We start from the raw sequence: 13,309 nt of genomic DNA, 5'->3' as shown, positions 1-13,309 counted from the left end.
GTGTCATGCAGTGGTTGAGAGCATGGACCCTGCTGGCGGATGGCCTGACTTCAAGTCCAGCTCTGCCACACACCAGCTCTGTGAGCTGGGCAACCTGCCTAACGTTCCTGGGCCATGGTTCCCTCGCCTGAATTCCGTTGACGGTTCAATGCCTTGATCCCTGTAAAGTACTCAGAATAGCCCCTGACATGAAATAAGCACCAAGTGAGCATTTGCTAATATTATTAATAATGAATGCTTACAGAAAGGACTTCTTTTCAAATTACAAAAATAATATATACATGATGTAAAAAGAAACAAACCAACTTTGCAATAACTGAAAAAGAGAAAACTCAGCCCCACGATCCCACCATCCAAAGAGAAGCCTGCTAACCGCACGGCACGGGCACTGAAATATGCACACACGTCCCTTCTCTTCTTCACAACAGCCGGTCTCAGGCTATTCACGCTGTTCGTCGCCTGTCAATTAAAACTGAACAGTATGTCAAAAACGGTGGCCGTAAATATTATTCTACAATTTGATCTTACTGGCTGCACTGTTTGACCAATCCCTTATTGTGAGACATTTATATGATTGGTGATTTTTCACAAATATATAAATAATGCTGTGATGCAGTTCTCATATATGTCCCTCATTAAAACCTCAGAATAAATTCCTAGAAGAGGAAACGCTGGTTTCGGAGGGCATGCCTCGCTTTAGGGTTGATTGAGTCAGATATTGTTGGACTGGCTGGCATGTCCTCCCATGTCCTTGTCAGAGATGGGGATCGCCTTCCTCTCACTGGAGAGCAACAGTGTCAGCCTCAAGAGTCCTGATACCCTGAGCAGGGACATCCTGCTGCAGCATGGCCTCCCCTCAACAGCAAGCAAGGCTGGAGCCACCTTCAGAGCCCCAGGAGACTGTGCCTGCCTGTTACTACGAATGCGACCCTGGTTTCCACGCGACCCTCCAGCACCCTCTCTACACACCGGATTTCCCTGGCTTCAGTATCTACTCTCCAGCGGGCGAGCCCAAATCCACATGCCCTGCTCTGGTGCTCATCTCCAGCCTGGACCTCTGTCTCGGCCCGGCTGCCCCCAAGGTCCTTATGTTCACTCGGCCTAAACCAGCCTCCCTGCCTTTCCCATAAGCTGCTCCTGCAAGCTGTCTGAGCAGGTGCCCGGGCTTCAGAGGCCAGGCAGCCTGGGTTTGACTCCTGGCTCCGCCACTTTCCAGCCAGGTGACTGTGGGCAAGTGATGTAGCTTTTCTCAGCTGCAGAATAGGGACTGTCATCCCCGCCTCGCAGGGCTATGAGGATTCAGTGCGGTGACTTCAGATCCTGGAACAGAAGAAATGCTTAATAAATGGTAACAAGAGCAATGTTTATTACTACTTTTATTGTTACTATCTAGTGCTCCCATTGGAAACCTCCTCGTCCTTCTCCCTCCTCCCAGGGTCTCTGCTCTTCCACAAACCCAGGAAGGAAAGCTCAGAAATGGCCCCTGAAGCCTTCCCCGCTGCCTGGCTCGACGCACACACAAGCTCTAGTGAGCTGGGTGACCCAGCAGATCACTTCCTCCACTTCCGCTCTCTGGACCCTGCTTCATCTGTAAAGTCATCTCCAAGGGCCCTGCAGCAGCAGGAAAATGCCACGAGTCCCATTCCATCGCTGCTTCCCTGCCCCAGGGCACCGGGAGCCTGGCCGCCTCACTCTGGCAGGCAGATTCTGAGCGGGAGAGGAGTGAGATGACAGGCGCAGAGATAACTCCTCTCTTTATCTCCTAAACCATCAAACCCTCCCCGGGATTTCTGGACTACTGTCCCTCGGCTGGCTCGGAAATTTATTAGCTCTACCAATATTTTCTTTTGTAGTTCTGTAAAGCAAGCTCAAACTCGGCGAGTGCTGCCTATGCAAAGACCTTAAACCACATGTTTATTTTCCTAAGCTATAAAAAGTTTATAGGGGGAGCTGGACTCCTTGTCCAACACCACGCTCAGAATCGCTACTGCATTCTACAGGAAGACAGAGGGCTCTGTGTCAGCCCAGGGGGACGGGCGGGAAGTAGCTGGAGTAAGGCTGTCCAGCCCCCAGTGGATAGGGCACAGGGCATGGGACAGGACAAGGGAGTTGCAAACTCATGGGGTAGCGGGGGCGGTGGGGAGGAAGGGTGGGGAGAGGATGGAGTGTGGTAGCACGGTCAGCACGCAGAAGGCGTGGAATATCCATCCCACGGTTCTGCTCTTCCTGTCTCTCCTGTCGAGGTAGCTTTGGGGGCACTGAGTCAGCAGAAACACTGGGGCTGGCCCTGGCTGAAGCCACCTTCTGACACAGCCCCTTTATCCTAGAACACAGAGTCATAGCAGCTTGACTCTGGAATAAACCACCAAGAGTAGACACCTTCGCTTAGTTGCTCTCTAGTTTCGTACTGACCTCAGCTCATCTATTTACTCATTTCCAACTAGCCCAGTGCTTCATGAGAATCAGAGGCCCACAGTGTCACACAGAACTCAGGCACCAGGACACATTCTGAGACATGGTGTGCTTATCCAACAGTGTGGCATTTCTGGGACCCCTGATGGACGAGCCTTTGGAGTCGAGTATTTCTACCTGGAGTGCAGATCCGGGTTTTCCCAATGAGCTGGTGTCCAGAGCTTTAAGTGGACATCTTAAGTGGCACTTGAACGCTGCATCTACAACGCCTCCTGCCAAGACCCATAAAGCTGTCTGAGTCTGGGTCCTCCAGGCCATCTCCTGCTCTGCCCCATCCTGGGACTCACAGGGGTCACGTCACAGCAGGAGGAAAGCAGGCGGAGGTGTGTGAGGCCCTCAGTCCTCACTCCAACTGCACGGGTTTGAGCACTGGATGGAGACAGGTTGGATGACCTTCAAGGTGTTTTCCAACTCTGAAATCCTGTGATTCTCAAGAAAAGAAGGAAACTGCCACTTGCTCAGAGCTGGGATTGTCAACCTCCCCAAGTGCAATGCCTCTTCTCTAGTGCAAATATTTCTCAATGGTCCTTTACTATCCCCAAATAAGGAAAAGATATTACGAACCTACACACAAAATTATTTTTTTCTACACACAAAATTTTAAAAGGTCAACACCTTAACTCTAATAAAAAGAAAGTGATTTGTGATAATTAATGTGTATTGCCATATGCATGCCCAGGCACAGCGACTCTGGAAGCCCCGATGAAGCACGTCTGCACCTGTGGATGGACCCCCCTCCGCATGCCAGCTACACCACAATGCAGATGGAGGCGGGTGTGTCATACTGGGATTCCCAATGAGCTGGTTTTCCAGCATTTCCATCGGGACAAATTTTAACTAAATCATCAACATTGTTGAAGTGCAATCTTAATTTACATACAGGTTGAATTCCTGGGAAAATTCAATGTACTCTAAAACCAGGCAAAAATAATTGTATTGAGTTCTGGCGTAAGATGAAAAAAGTAGGCTTTTCACCTCCAGGAATGACTGTCCAAGCTGGACCTCTGACAGGTGTGCAGGCCACGGGACAATTCATTTGGTAGGACAGTGTCAGGAATGGCAGAGTGTCAGGCATCCTTCTGCCCACCTACTAAATGCCAGTTGTGGCTCCTCCCACCCCCCCACCCTGCCTCCCCCTCGGGTGGTAACACCCTGTTCAAAATGGCTGAACTGGAGTCTCCTCTCTGCCTGGGGCTTCAGGAGGCAGGAGGTGGGGACACTGGGTATTATCACAGGGTTAAGGACCTGCAGGATTGGCCAGGACATCACTCTGGTTTGCTGGAGCAGACACCCGGGCACCTGTGTGGGGCCACCGAGGACTTCCTCTGACAACACCCAGGCCCCCCAGTTTCTTCTCTCACGTGGTCCTCAGCCTCTACCCCAGCCCCAACATCTCAGGTCTCATTTAGCTTTAGATCCGTTTATAAACCAGGCAGGTGGCAACACTGAGGGACCAGGAGTGGCCTTCTCTCGTGTGGGATGCTTTCAGAAGAGCCTGGACATGCTCACTTTTGGACCAGACATTGTCTAGGGATGCTTTTTGTAGTGGTTCTTTCACCCCCACCCCCCAATCTAACCACAGAGGCTCTTATCATCAGGAACCTGAACAGGAAAAAAGATCCTGTGACCTGGGCGAGTTGCTTAACTTTTCTGTGCCTCAGTTTCCTCATCAGTAATGCGAATAATATTATAAAGATAATATTAACCTGATAAGGTCACTGTGAGAATTAAATGAGAGAATATTGATGAATGGGCTTTTCAAACCTGAAGACACAAACTCAGGGCGTCACTCCTCTTTCATTTTTCAGTATTAATAACACTAGTTCACTCAGCCTATCTGAGAAACATCCAAACAGATGCTGACCACAGCCCATCCTTTGGCCTCAGAGAAGAGGAGGCTAAAGAGCCTGGGCCTGCACGGTGTGGACTGGCCTGCTGCATGCTCCCCCTGCACAGGGGCTGGCAGGCAGGGGACGTGCCCAACCTGTGGGCACCTGGGGGGCTGCCAACAGAAGGCCCAGGGCAGTCAATGAGCCAACTGTGGGGGAATTGTCTGTTCTGGAGCACAAGCGTCTCCCCAAGGTGACATGGTGGCAATAGCAACCAAACACCAAACAATGACAATGGCTTTTATACAGCTTTGCAGGCTGCAAAGACTTTGAGTGTATTTCCTCTTGCAATTCTCAGTGCAACGCTCCCAGGAAGGCAGGCAGATCTAACATCAGAGCCATTTTACTGGGTAAGAAACTGAGGAGTTGAACGATTTATGACCCCCCAGGGAGGGTGTCACAGGCCTTGCCTCCCAGTCCAGTGCTCTCTCCGCCCTGGAGCACAAGGCTCCACCTGCGGGAATCACAGACTATCGCCATGACTGAGGGCCGCCGCTGACAGCAAGAGGGGAAGCCCAGTGGGTGCTGCCAACGCCCAGACAGCTATCCCCAGTTGCTCAGGTCACTTCGTCTTCGCCGAGAGCAGGGCCAGGCATATGGCGTCACTCCGGGGCGCAGTTACGGGAGGAGCCGGCCCCAACCCCAGAGGAGATGTCCAGCGCTGAGCAGGTGACGGGAAAGAGCAAGCAGCAGACTGAGGAGGTCAGCTGGGACGGAGAAGGCGGGGCTGAGAGCCCTGAGGGGACAAAGACGGGGGACGGTCCCGCAGGCAGCCACCTGCTCAGGAGCGCCGAGCCGGCTGCCCAGAGAGCTCCGAGCGTGCAACACCCTTGTGCCGCCTGCGTGCCTCGTGCGTGACTGTGCGTGCCCCGTGCATGATTGTGCGTGCCTCGCGCGCGCCTCGTGGCCGGTGGCTGAGTGCCGTCTAGCCATGGGTGGGGCGCAGCGGCCCCGCTGACTGACAGGGCTGCCTGATGTCCGGCCGTCCGTCCTCGCGTCCGGCCCCCAGGCGGGGTCGCAGGCCTCTCCGCTGCCCTCGGCTTCCTCGCCGCTCCGACCGGCGGCGGGTTTGCGCAGAGGCCGCCGGAGAGACTGGGAGCCGCGGGCAGCCGGAGCGGGAGCGGGCCGTCCTCGGCCGGGCGGGTGGAGGGGTGGGAAGGAGACTGGCCCCCGGGCGCGAGACCCCTAGGAGGGGAGCCACGGACAGCAGGGACCTGGTGTTCCTGTTTGGAACCCCGGCTGCACTGCCCCCTTCCAGGGCCCACGGGGTTTGTATACCTGGCAGGGTGGGTGCTGCTCTCTGATTGACAGCAGGTGACGCTCAGGCCCTGGGTGGCTCTGCACGGCGCCCACAGCCACAGATGAGAGCTGGCAGGGTGCAGCTTTGCACCCAGGTCTACGCCCTGCGAAGACGTGCGTCGCAGCCCCACTCCGCGGCCTCCTGATCTTAAAGGGCCCTGAGGTCTTTGTCCTACGCAGTGCTCGCGGGCATGCGCAGGGTGGGCGCGGTCTCTGGGTCAGCACATCTCAGATTTTCGAGGGACATGTCTGTCCCTAACACGGGGGAGGAGACTGTGAACCCTGAAGTTCTGGAGGCCTATCCAAAAACCGTCCTCGCACAAAAAATGCATTTAACATCTCATGTTGTATCCCCAAAATTCCTCCGTAGTTTGCTTTCTACTCCCTAACACATCCATATCTCCTTTCATATAAAAATGTCTGGAAGATGTAACGCTTGAGTACTGTTGACCTTGCGGAGGTGATCCCTGTTGATCCAGGAAGCCGTGCTGGGTCCTCCCCAGTGATTTTGATAGTAGCCATCCTAATGGGTATGAGGTATGTGATAGAATTTTGCATGTACTTCTTTTTTACGACCTTAAAGAGCAAGCTTTAGTAGTAGGTCTGATGACAAAGGGAATAATGAAGCAGAGATGAGAGTAAATAACATTTCCTGATGTGCACAACTGTAACAGGAAAGTATCTGTGATTTCTGCTGCTGATAAAGACAGCGCATAACAGGAATGCTAAAGGGTGGGGGGTGGGAGAAATGGGTGAAGGGGGTCAAAAGGTGCAAACTTCCACTTATGAAATAAAGAAGTCCTGGGGATGTCGTGTGCGGCATGCTATCGTTAATAATACTTATTGTATACTTGTATATTTGAAAGTTGCTGAAAGAGCAAATCTTAAAAGTTCTCATCAGAAGAAAAAAATTTTTCTAACTATGTATGGTGATGGATGTTAACTAGACTTATTGTGGCGATCATTTCGCTATATGTACAAATATCAAATTACTATATTGTACACTTGAAACTAATATACTGTTGAATGTTAGTTAGATCTCAACAACAAAAAATGAGAATGCTAAATTTCAGTTTGAGGTGAGTAAAAATAAAAAAGTACTTTTCTTCTCATCCAAATTCATGGATCTCTTGAAATCTTAACCCGAGGTTAAGAAAATCTGTGGTAGAGAGACATCCCTGGGGGAGATCCTGGGAACCTGACAGGTGGAAGCTACAGGAAAAGGTCTGACAGATTTGTGGGCCCACCTTCCAAGCATCCTGGTGACATGGCAGAGTGACCCAGTGGCTAAATGTTCTCCCCTTTACCCTGTGTCCGTCCTAGGTCGTTGGATGAACTCAAGCCATGGTGAGAGTCACTGAACAAGATTTGCAAACCCTCTGTGTTCGCGCAGTCCGTGCTCTGCTGTCCCTCACTGCCCATCCCCACTTCTCAGTCTTGACCTCCCAGTGCTCCCGAGAACGTCACCCTCTGGGTCACATGGTCCCTTCTGGGAACCCCTCGCTGCAGAGCTGGTGAGGGGTTGCTCTGTCCGGAGGGCAACTGTCGGTCCCACTCCACTGTGAGAAACGAGGCTGAGATCAGGAAGGGCCTTTCAAAGCCCCAGAAGTCAACCACACAGCCCTCTCAGCCACATCTTGAAGCATTTTTACTATCAAGAAGTATCTGCATGCAAATTTCAGAATCTGTCTGCCAGTTCTTTTTGCAAAGAGTGTTGGAACCGTGGCATGAAAGGAAATCCAGAGAGACAGGGTAATGGGTGTGGACGATTGCTAATGGGACCCTCAAGTCCCTGGGCTGTCAGCCCTGTCTCCCTTAAGTACACGTTTGGAGTTCAAGTTCATCGAGATGGAGGTGTGTTCTGATTTGTTGATTTTGGGGTGGGAAAAAAAGGGAAAGAACAGAACAAAACCAAATCTCTCATCTCTTGGAGACTTTGTTGAAAAAAAAATCAGTATTTTAACCATTCATATATTCAATGAGGGCAAGAGCTCATTTTCAAACACTAGATTGTGGAAATGTTATGAACAATTTTCCTCATATGCTAAAAATTATTTCTTTGTGTTCTGCTGCTACACACAATATGTGTTTGGAAAGAAAGGGTGACACTGCTTGTGAACAGGAGGATATTTCTTTACAACTTCTGTTACTGGTTTTTGTTTTTCAGCAGTGTTTTCCTCCTCAAGATGGAATCTGTCAAGGTACAAAATTAAACTGAAAACTGTGATAGTAATACACCCGGGATGTCTGACTTTATAGTTTGGGAGTCAAAATAGAACCCCCCCCCCCCCCCCGTGGTGTCGTCTCAAAGGGCAGTGCTTGAGGCTCCAGTTATGTTGAATCTCTCTCGAGTCCCTCCCTCCCTTCACCTCCCCTTGCCGACATGTCAAGGAAATCCCAGTGTGTCAGTCTGGCTGTTGTCACTGGAACCTAGCTATGTAGGGAATTAGAGAGTCGCTCTGCCTGCGGCTACTGCCTTAGTACAGGAAGCACTGTGGCCGGCCGTTAATGAAGGGTCTTGAGCTCTGATCGCGGCCACTCCAGTTTTATTTCAGGAGGCTACGGTGCTCTCACATCCCTGGATTATAGTCTGGGCTTTAGGTTCATCCTGCCTAGTGTCCACGACTTGAAATCTCTGGGAAGAGAGACTGAGGTTTCATCCCAGTTTGTCCCAGAAGGCGCCTGAGTTCCTTATGCAAATTTGCTCCCATCTTCCCAGTAAGTTGCAAGTCAGTCATAGGCAAGCTGCCAGAGTAATCAGTTTGCTACAGATGGCGTGTCAGTTATCTTTTGCTACATACAAGCTACCCCATCACTTAGTGACTTAAAATAAGAGCCATTTATTGCTCATGATTCTACAGTCTGGGGCTGTACTGAGGCTGAGTAAATCAAGAAGGCATCACTCACAGGCCTGGCCCTTCAGCTGCTGTGGCTGGAACAGCCCAGGGCTGGTGGAACCTTTCTCTGTGGAGGGTAGTCTGACTTACGTGGGGTAGCTCAGCATTTGAGGAGAGCAGAAGCTGCCAGCCCTCTTAAAGCCTGGGCTCGCAAGTTCCAGACTGTCACTTCCCCAAGGTCAGGTTCAGGGGAGGAGGAACAGACCCTCCCTCTCAACTCCCATAAGGGATGGAAAGGATTGTTACTGGTTGTAGACAACCTACCCCAGTTACAATAAGTCCTGCCCCTGGACAATTTCCGGAAATGACAAATGCACTCCAAACCTGCAGGTTCCATGACAGCACGAGAGAGGGCATCGAGGGCTGCTCCCAGGGGTTACTGAGGGCAGGACACAGCGGCAATTGTGGGGCAAGGTGGGGGCGGGAGAGGAACCCCACTCCGGGAGTCGCTCATGCCCGTCCCACAAGCCAGCTCAGGGACTGGCTTTAGAAAGCCTCAGGAAACTAGAACTGCTGACGAGCAAGTCCCTCCAAGGCCGTGCAGACCATTTCACGCAGTGTGAAGCACCGTCAGCGTGGTCAGTAGTTAATGGCAACACGAGTTTGGTTAGTAGGAGATTCAACCTGATCAAAGGCAGGAGTGGGCCGTAGGGCCCCCGACTCTTGCGGTAAGATGGGGACCACCGGCAAGCAGATTGTGTGGCAAACTGTTTTTTGGCAAATCAGTCTGTTATCTGCAGAGCACTTATAGTTTACCATGTACTTTCTCCTTACTTAGTTAATGTGGCCGATTTAAATCCATCTCAAAAGCTGATAGCTCCGGCTCTAAGTTCATGATATTTTCGTTTACCCACAGCCACTATTTCTCTTAATCAAGACAAGCAGAGGAGGCTTCAGCTGCAATTTGGACTCGTCTGGGTGTGTCTGGGGAGCTCATGGGCAGGGTCACTAGAAGCATATGGATCCAAAGGAACGAGGAACACCTGGAAGAACACAGCCCGAGAGACAAGGCAGCCACGTGGGATCAACTTGACCCAGTTATAAAAAACTCCTATTGGGGTCAGAGGGAGGCAAGTTTGATCTTGAAATCCGTGACTCTGATTTGTCACCTCTGAAACGCACATGGATTCGTTTCTGGGGCCTAAGAAGATAGAAGCTGAGGGCAAACAGAAGATGTTTTGCTAACAAAATCTGGAAGCAGTACAGCAGGGGGAGCCTTCCACAGTCCCAATCAAGGGGGGGCCCTTCCCACAGACCATGTGCTGTATCTGTGGGGACAACTCCAAGAAACGCTCAGGGGGCGGAGATCCTTCCTGAGCAAACGGGCGAACGTGGGTTCTTACTGTTAATGGGCCTACCTCTGTGCTTGCAGCCTGGGGAAACTGGGATCCCCGGGGAAAGCTATGCAGATAAAATCACAGCGCATTCGTTCAGTAATTGTTGTCTGTGATGTGGGCATAAATCTGTTCGGTTTTTGAGATACACAAAAGGAAAGTGAAAAAACACACTGTTCACTTGAATGACGGCTCCCCATGGACTTACCAGGGAACTAAAGGATCGCATTAAGACATGCATCTACCCTCCTGAAGACAAAGAAATTCTGGAAGTTAGAGTGGGACACCAGACGTCAGGAGTCCCACTGGTATTTCTTGTGCCCTCGTGTGCTGTCAGGTGACTTGGAAATTCACTTAACTTCTGTGGTTCAAAGTATTTGGAAAATATACTCCAACATTTTCTACAAATTCAGTGGTTCTCAAATAGTGTGAGGCAGGAAGTTAAAATTCATGAATGGACGTGAATTTAGAGCAAGTATCTGCCCAACTTCCAGGTTAAGACCTGGTTCTGCTGCAGGCTTTTCCAAGTGCATGTGGGTTTTTTGGGTGAAAGTCTTATGCTGCTTTTCAAGGAAAGCTGTCTTCACCATGGTCCTGCGGCACGAGGCACATGGTTCTGAGAGCTCTAAGACTGACATGTTTCAAGATACTCACAAGCCACTCTTTTCAAGTAACTTTTTGACGCAGAGCCACCGGCCCAGCAACTTGCAGGAGTTGCAGATGCGCTGACCTCTGGGGCGTTGCTGTTCTCCTTTCTTGTGCGCATCCTGGTGAGCAAGAGACACAGAATCAAAACCCCACGGTTAGGCTTTGAGCCGAGCCAGAGTGCACCCCAGATCAGCCCAGGCTGCTGTCTTCTACTAGAAGCCAAACCAGACCCAAAAGCTAGATTTCAAAGTTTGCCACTAACCAAACCAAAGATTTTCCAAAAGCCCAGCAAACCTAGTGTGAAAAAATAACGACCTCTATCAATTTTTAAAAATGGAAATGAAAACCTGAACTGGAACAAAAACGAAGCATAGAAGTGCTCTCCAAATGGGACAGTTATTGTGCTTGGTTCAAGTGTCTAGTAAATCTAAGGTCACAGTCCGTATTAGCTGTAGAATTCAACCAGAGGAAGCCTGTCTCTTAGAATAACAGCTATTTCCCGGGCACTTATGTGACTTCATGCTTTTATTCGTTCGATCCTCCCAATACCTATTCGGCTGGTTCCATTCTGGTCCCATCTTACGGAGGAGGAAACCAGGGCACGGGGAGGTGGGGAACGCCCCCTTGACTCGCTGAGCCGCTGGCACTGGGATCTGACAGCTCACTGTACCTCCCCTTGTGCCAGAGGCGGACTGTGAAACTGTCCAGGTGGGACCATCATGGAGCGAGAGGCTCCTTAGCGGAAACCTTGGCACTCAGGAAGCTTTCATCATATGTGGAATATGAAATGATATTTTTATTACCCAGTCATTGATGTGGGTTTTTAAATTAGGCGGCTCAGGAAATGGCACCTTATAATTTTGTAGCACATGTTTAAACAGATTTGGCACCTTGGAAGACCCCTAAGCTCCTAGGAGCAGGCCACAAGCTCTGCTCTGGAGCTCCTGGGCATCTCCAGGGTGTGCTGCTGCGCCTCTGCTCTGTCCTGCTCCTCTGCCTGCTGTCTCTGGCTGCCCATTGCCTCCCCCCACCCGACCTCTAAGGAGGCTTAAGGAGGACTGTCATTTGATTATCCTTGCGTTTGACTTGGGCAGTGCCATTCAGAACTTCCCCAGCTCCTTCCAGCAGCCTATGAGTCCTACCTGGGCCCACGGAACGCCTCCCAGGGGACAGCTCAGGGGAGATGCCTAAACCCTTTGGCCGAGTGGAGCCTCTGATAGCACATATCCCTGAGGAACTCAAAGCATGTCCCCACCTCTGTTGACTCCAAGGCCATATCCCTGGGTGATCGGTAATAGCCATGCTTTATTCCCCTTGGAGAAGGAGAGAGGATTCCTTGGTGAGGCAGGTGGATGAGGATGAGCAGACCTGTTCCTGGGCATACACAAGCCCAGGACCTCCAGAAATACATGGGTGAGGATGCTGAGGGCCTGCATTCATACTAGCAGGGACTCGGAACCATGGGAAATTGGGTATTAGTGTTGGTGGGGCTTTATTTTCACCCTGTATTTGTAAGTGTGGACTAAACTCTTGTAACAAGTAGACCCAACTGTACTGTCTCAAGACAACGCAGGTTTATTTCTTGCTTGCATAAGTAGTTCTGGACAGCTGTTCAGAAAGGCAGGGTGATTCTCTTCCATGTCTTTCAGGGACCCAGGCTCCTTGCGTCGTGTGGCTCCATCATCCCTTAGGGCCTTGTGCATCCAGCTGATGGATGGAGAAAACTATGGTAGATCATACGTGGGAGACTTTAGGACCAGGCCTGGAAGTGGGACACCTCATGTCCTGTCGCATTCCATTGGCTAAAACTCAACCATGTGACACATTTCCCAGCAAGAGAAGCTGTGAAATGGATCTAGCTGTGTGCCCAGGAAGAAAGGAAGAAAGGATTTTGCTAAGCAGCTGTCACACACCTACAGATTGGTAGACCTGCAACCCTTTGGAAGTTACTTTATAAAGAATCTAAGAGAAAGCAAAAGGACATCAAGAGAGAGATTTAAAAATGATTACTGACAATAGCAAACTAAATAATTGTAAGATTACAGGTTAAAATTATTAGCCCAACTTAAAGAATCCATCTGTTCCATGCTGAGAAAGTCATCCTAAATCTTTCATGCCAAAACTGGCAATCACTGCTTCATGCGTAATAATTGACTATTAAAGTAAATTCCCATTCATAGGGGGAAGATAAACTGAATCTTGGGTAGATCGTCCCTTTAGTAATGATATTCTCAGTGACTGGGTAATAACCTAAAAGATGCTTAGGTTAAGTGGGAAAAGCGGGACAGAAAGTTGTATACTCGGTATGATGTATAACACTAAAAAACAAATGAAAACCCCAAAAAAACCTGCACAGAGAAAAGGCAGGAATAAATATATCAAAACAGTAGCACTAGTTGTCTTTGGGTAGGGGAACTCCACCCTAGCATGCGTTGTTCTGTAACGGAGGTAGGTTGCAGAAGAGAGAGTCAAATGCCCTAAGAGGCCCCGCCCTTGTCTGTCCTAAAGCAGAGCTTTCTTGCACGTTCTCTTTCTCCCCTTCATGCTCCAGAGGGTTGATCTGGATTAGACATCACCGTCCTGTCTCCCTCGGAGCAGTAGAATGTTCATGCTTACCAATTCACTTCCCACTGACCCAGCAGAAGCCCCAGCGTCCTCACCTTCTGCTGTCAGGAAACAGGAGAGAGGCCCTCGCTCACGGGACCACGTGGCAGGGTTTCCTGGGCTGGGCAGGTCCAGGTTACACTTGGTGTTTTCATCATGAGGATCT

General features: G+C 50.3%; 1 long non-coding RNA gene across 1 annotated transcript; it reads left to right on the top strand.

Moving 5' to 3' along the window:
* Positions 1-5,523: 5,523 nt before the first annotated feature.
* LOC139077176 (uncharacterized) lies at positions 5,524-7,893 on the top strand. Its single transcript, XR_011529503.1, has 2 exons — positions 5,524-6,197; positions 6,984-7,893. It is a non-coding gene; the product is annotated as an uncharacterized lncRNA (long non-coding RNA).
* The last annotated feature ends 5,416 nt before the right edge of the window (positions 7,894-13,309 follow it).

Source organism: Equus przewalskii, chromosome 19 (genome assembly GCF_037783145.1).
Source record: "Equus przewalskii isolate Varuska chromosome 19, EquPr2, whole genome shotgun sequence".
In the NCBI taxonomy this organism is placed as follows: domain Eukaryota; kingdom Metazoa; phylum Chordata; class Mammalia; order Perissodactyla; family Equidae; genus Equus; species Equus przewalskii.
This window is presented reverse-complemented; position numbering and strand designations above follow the sequence as displayed.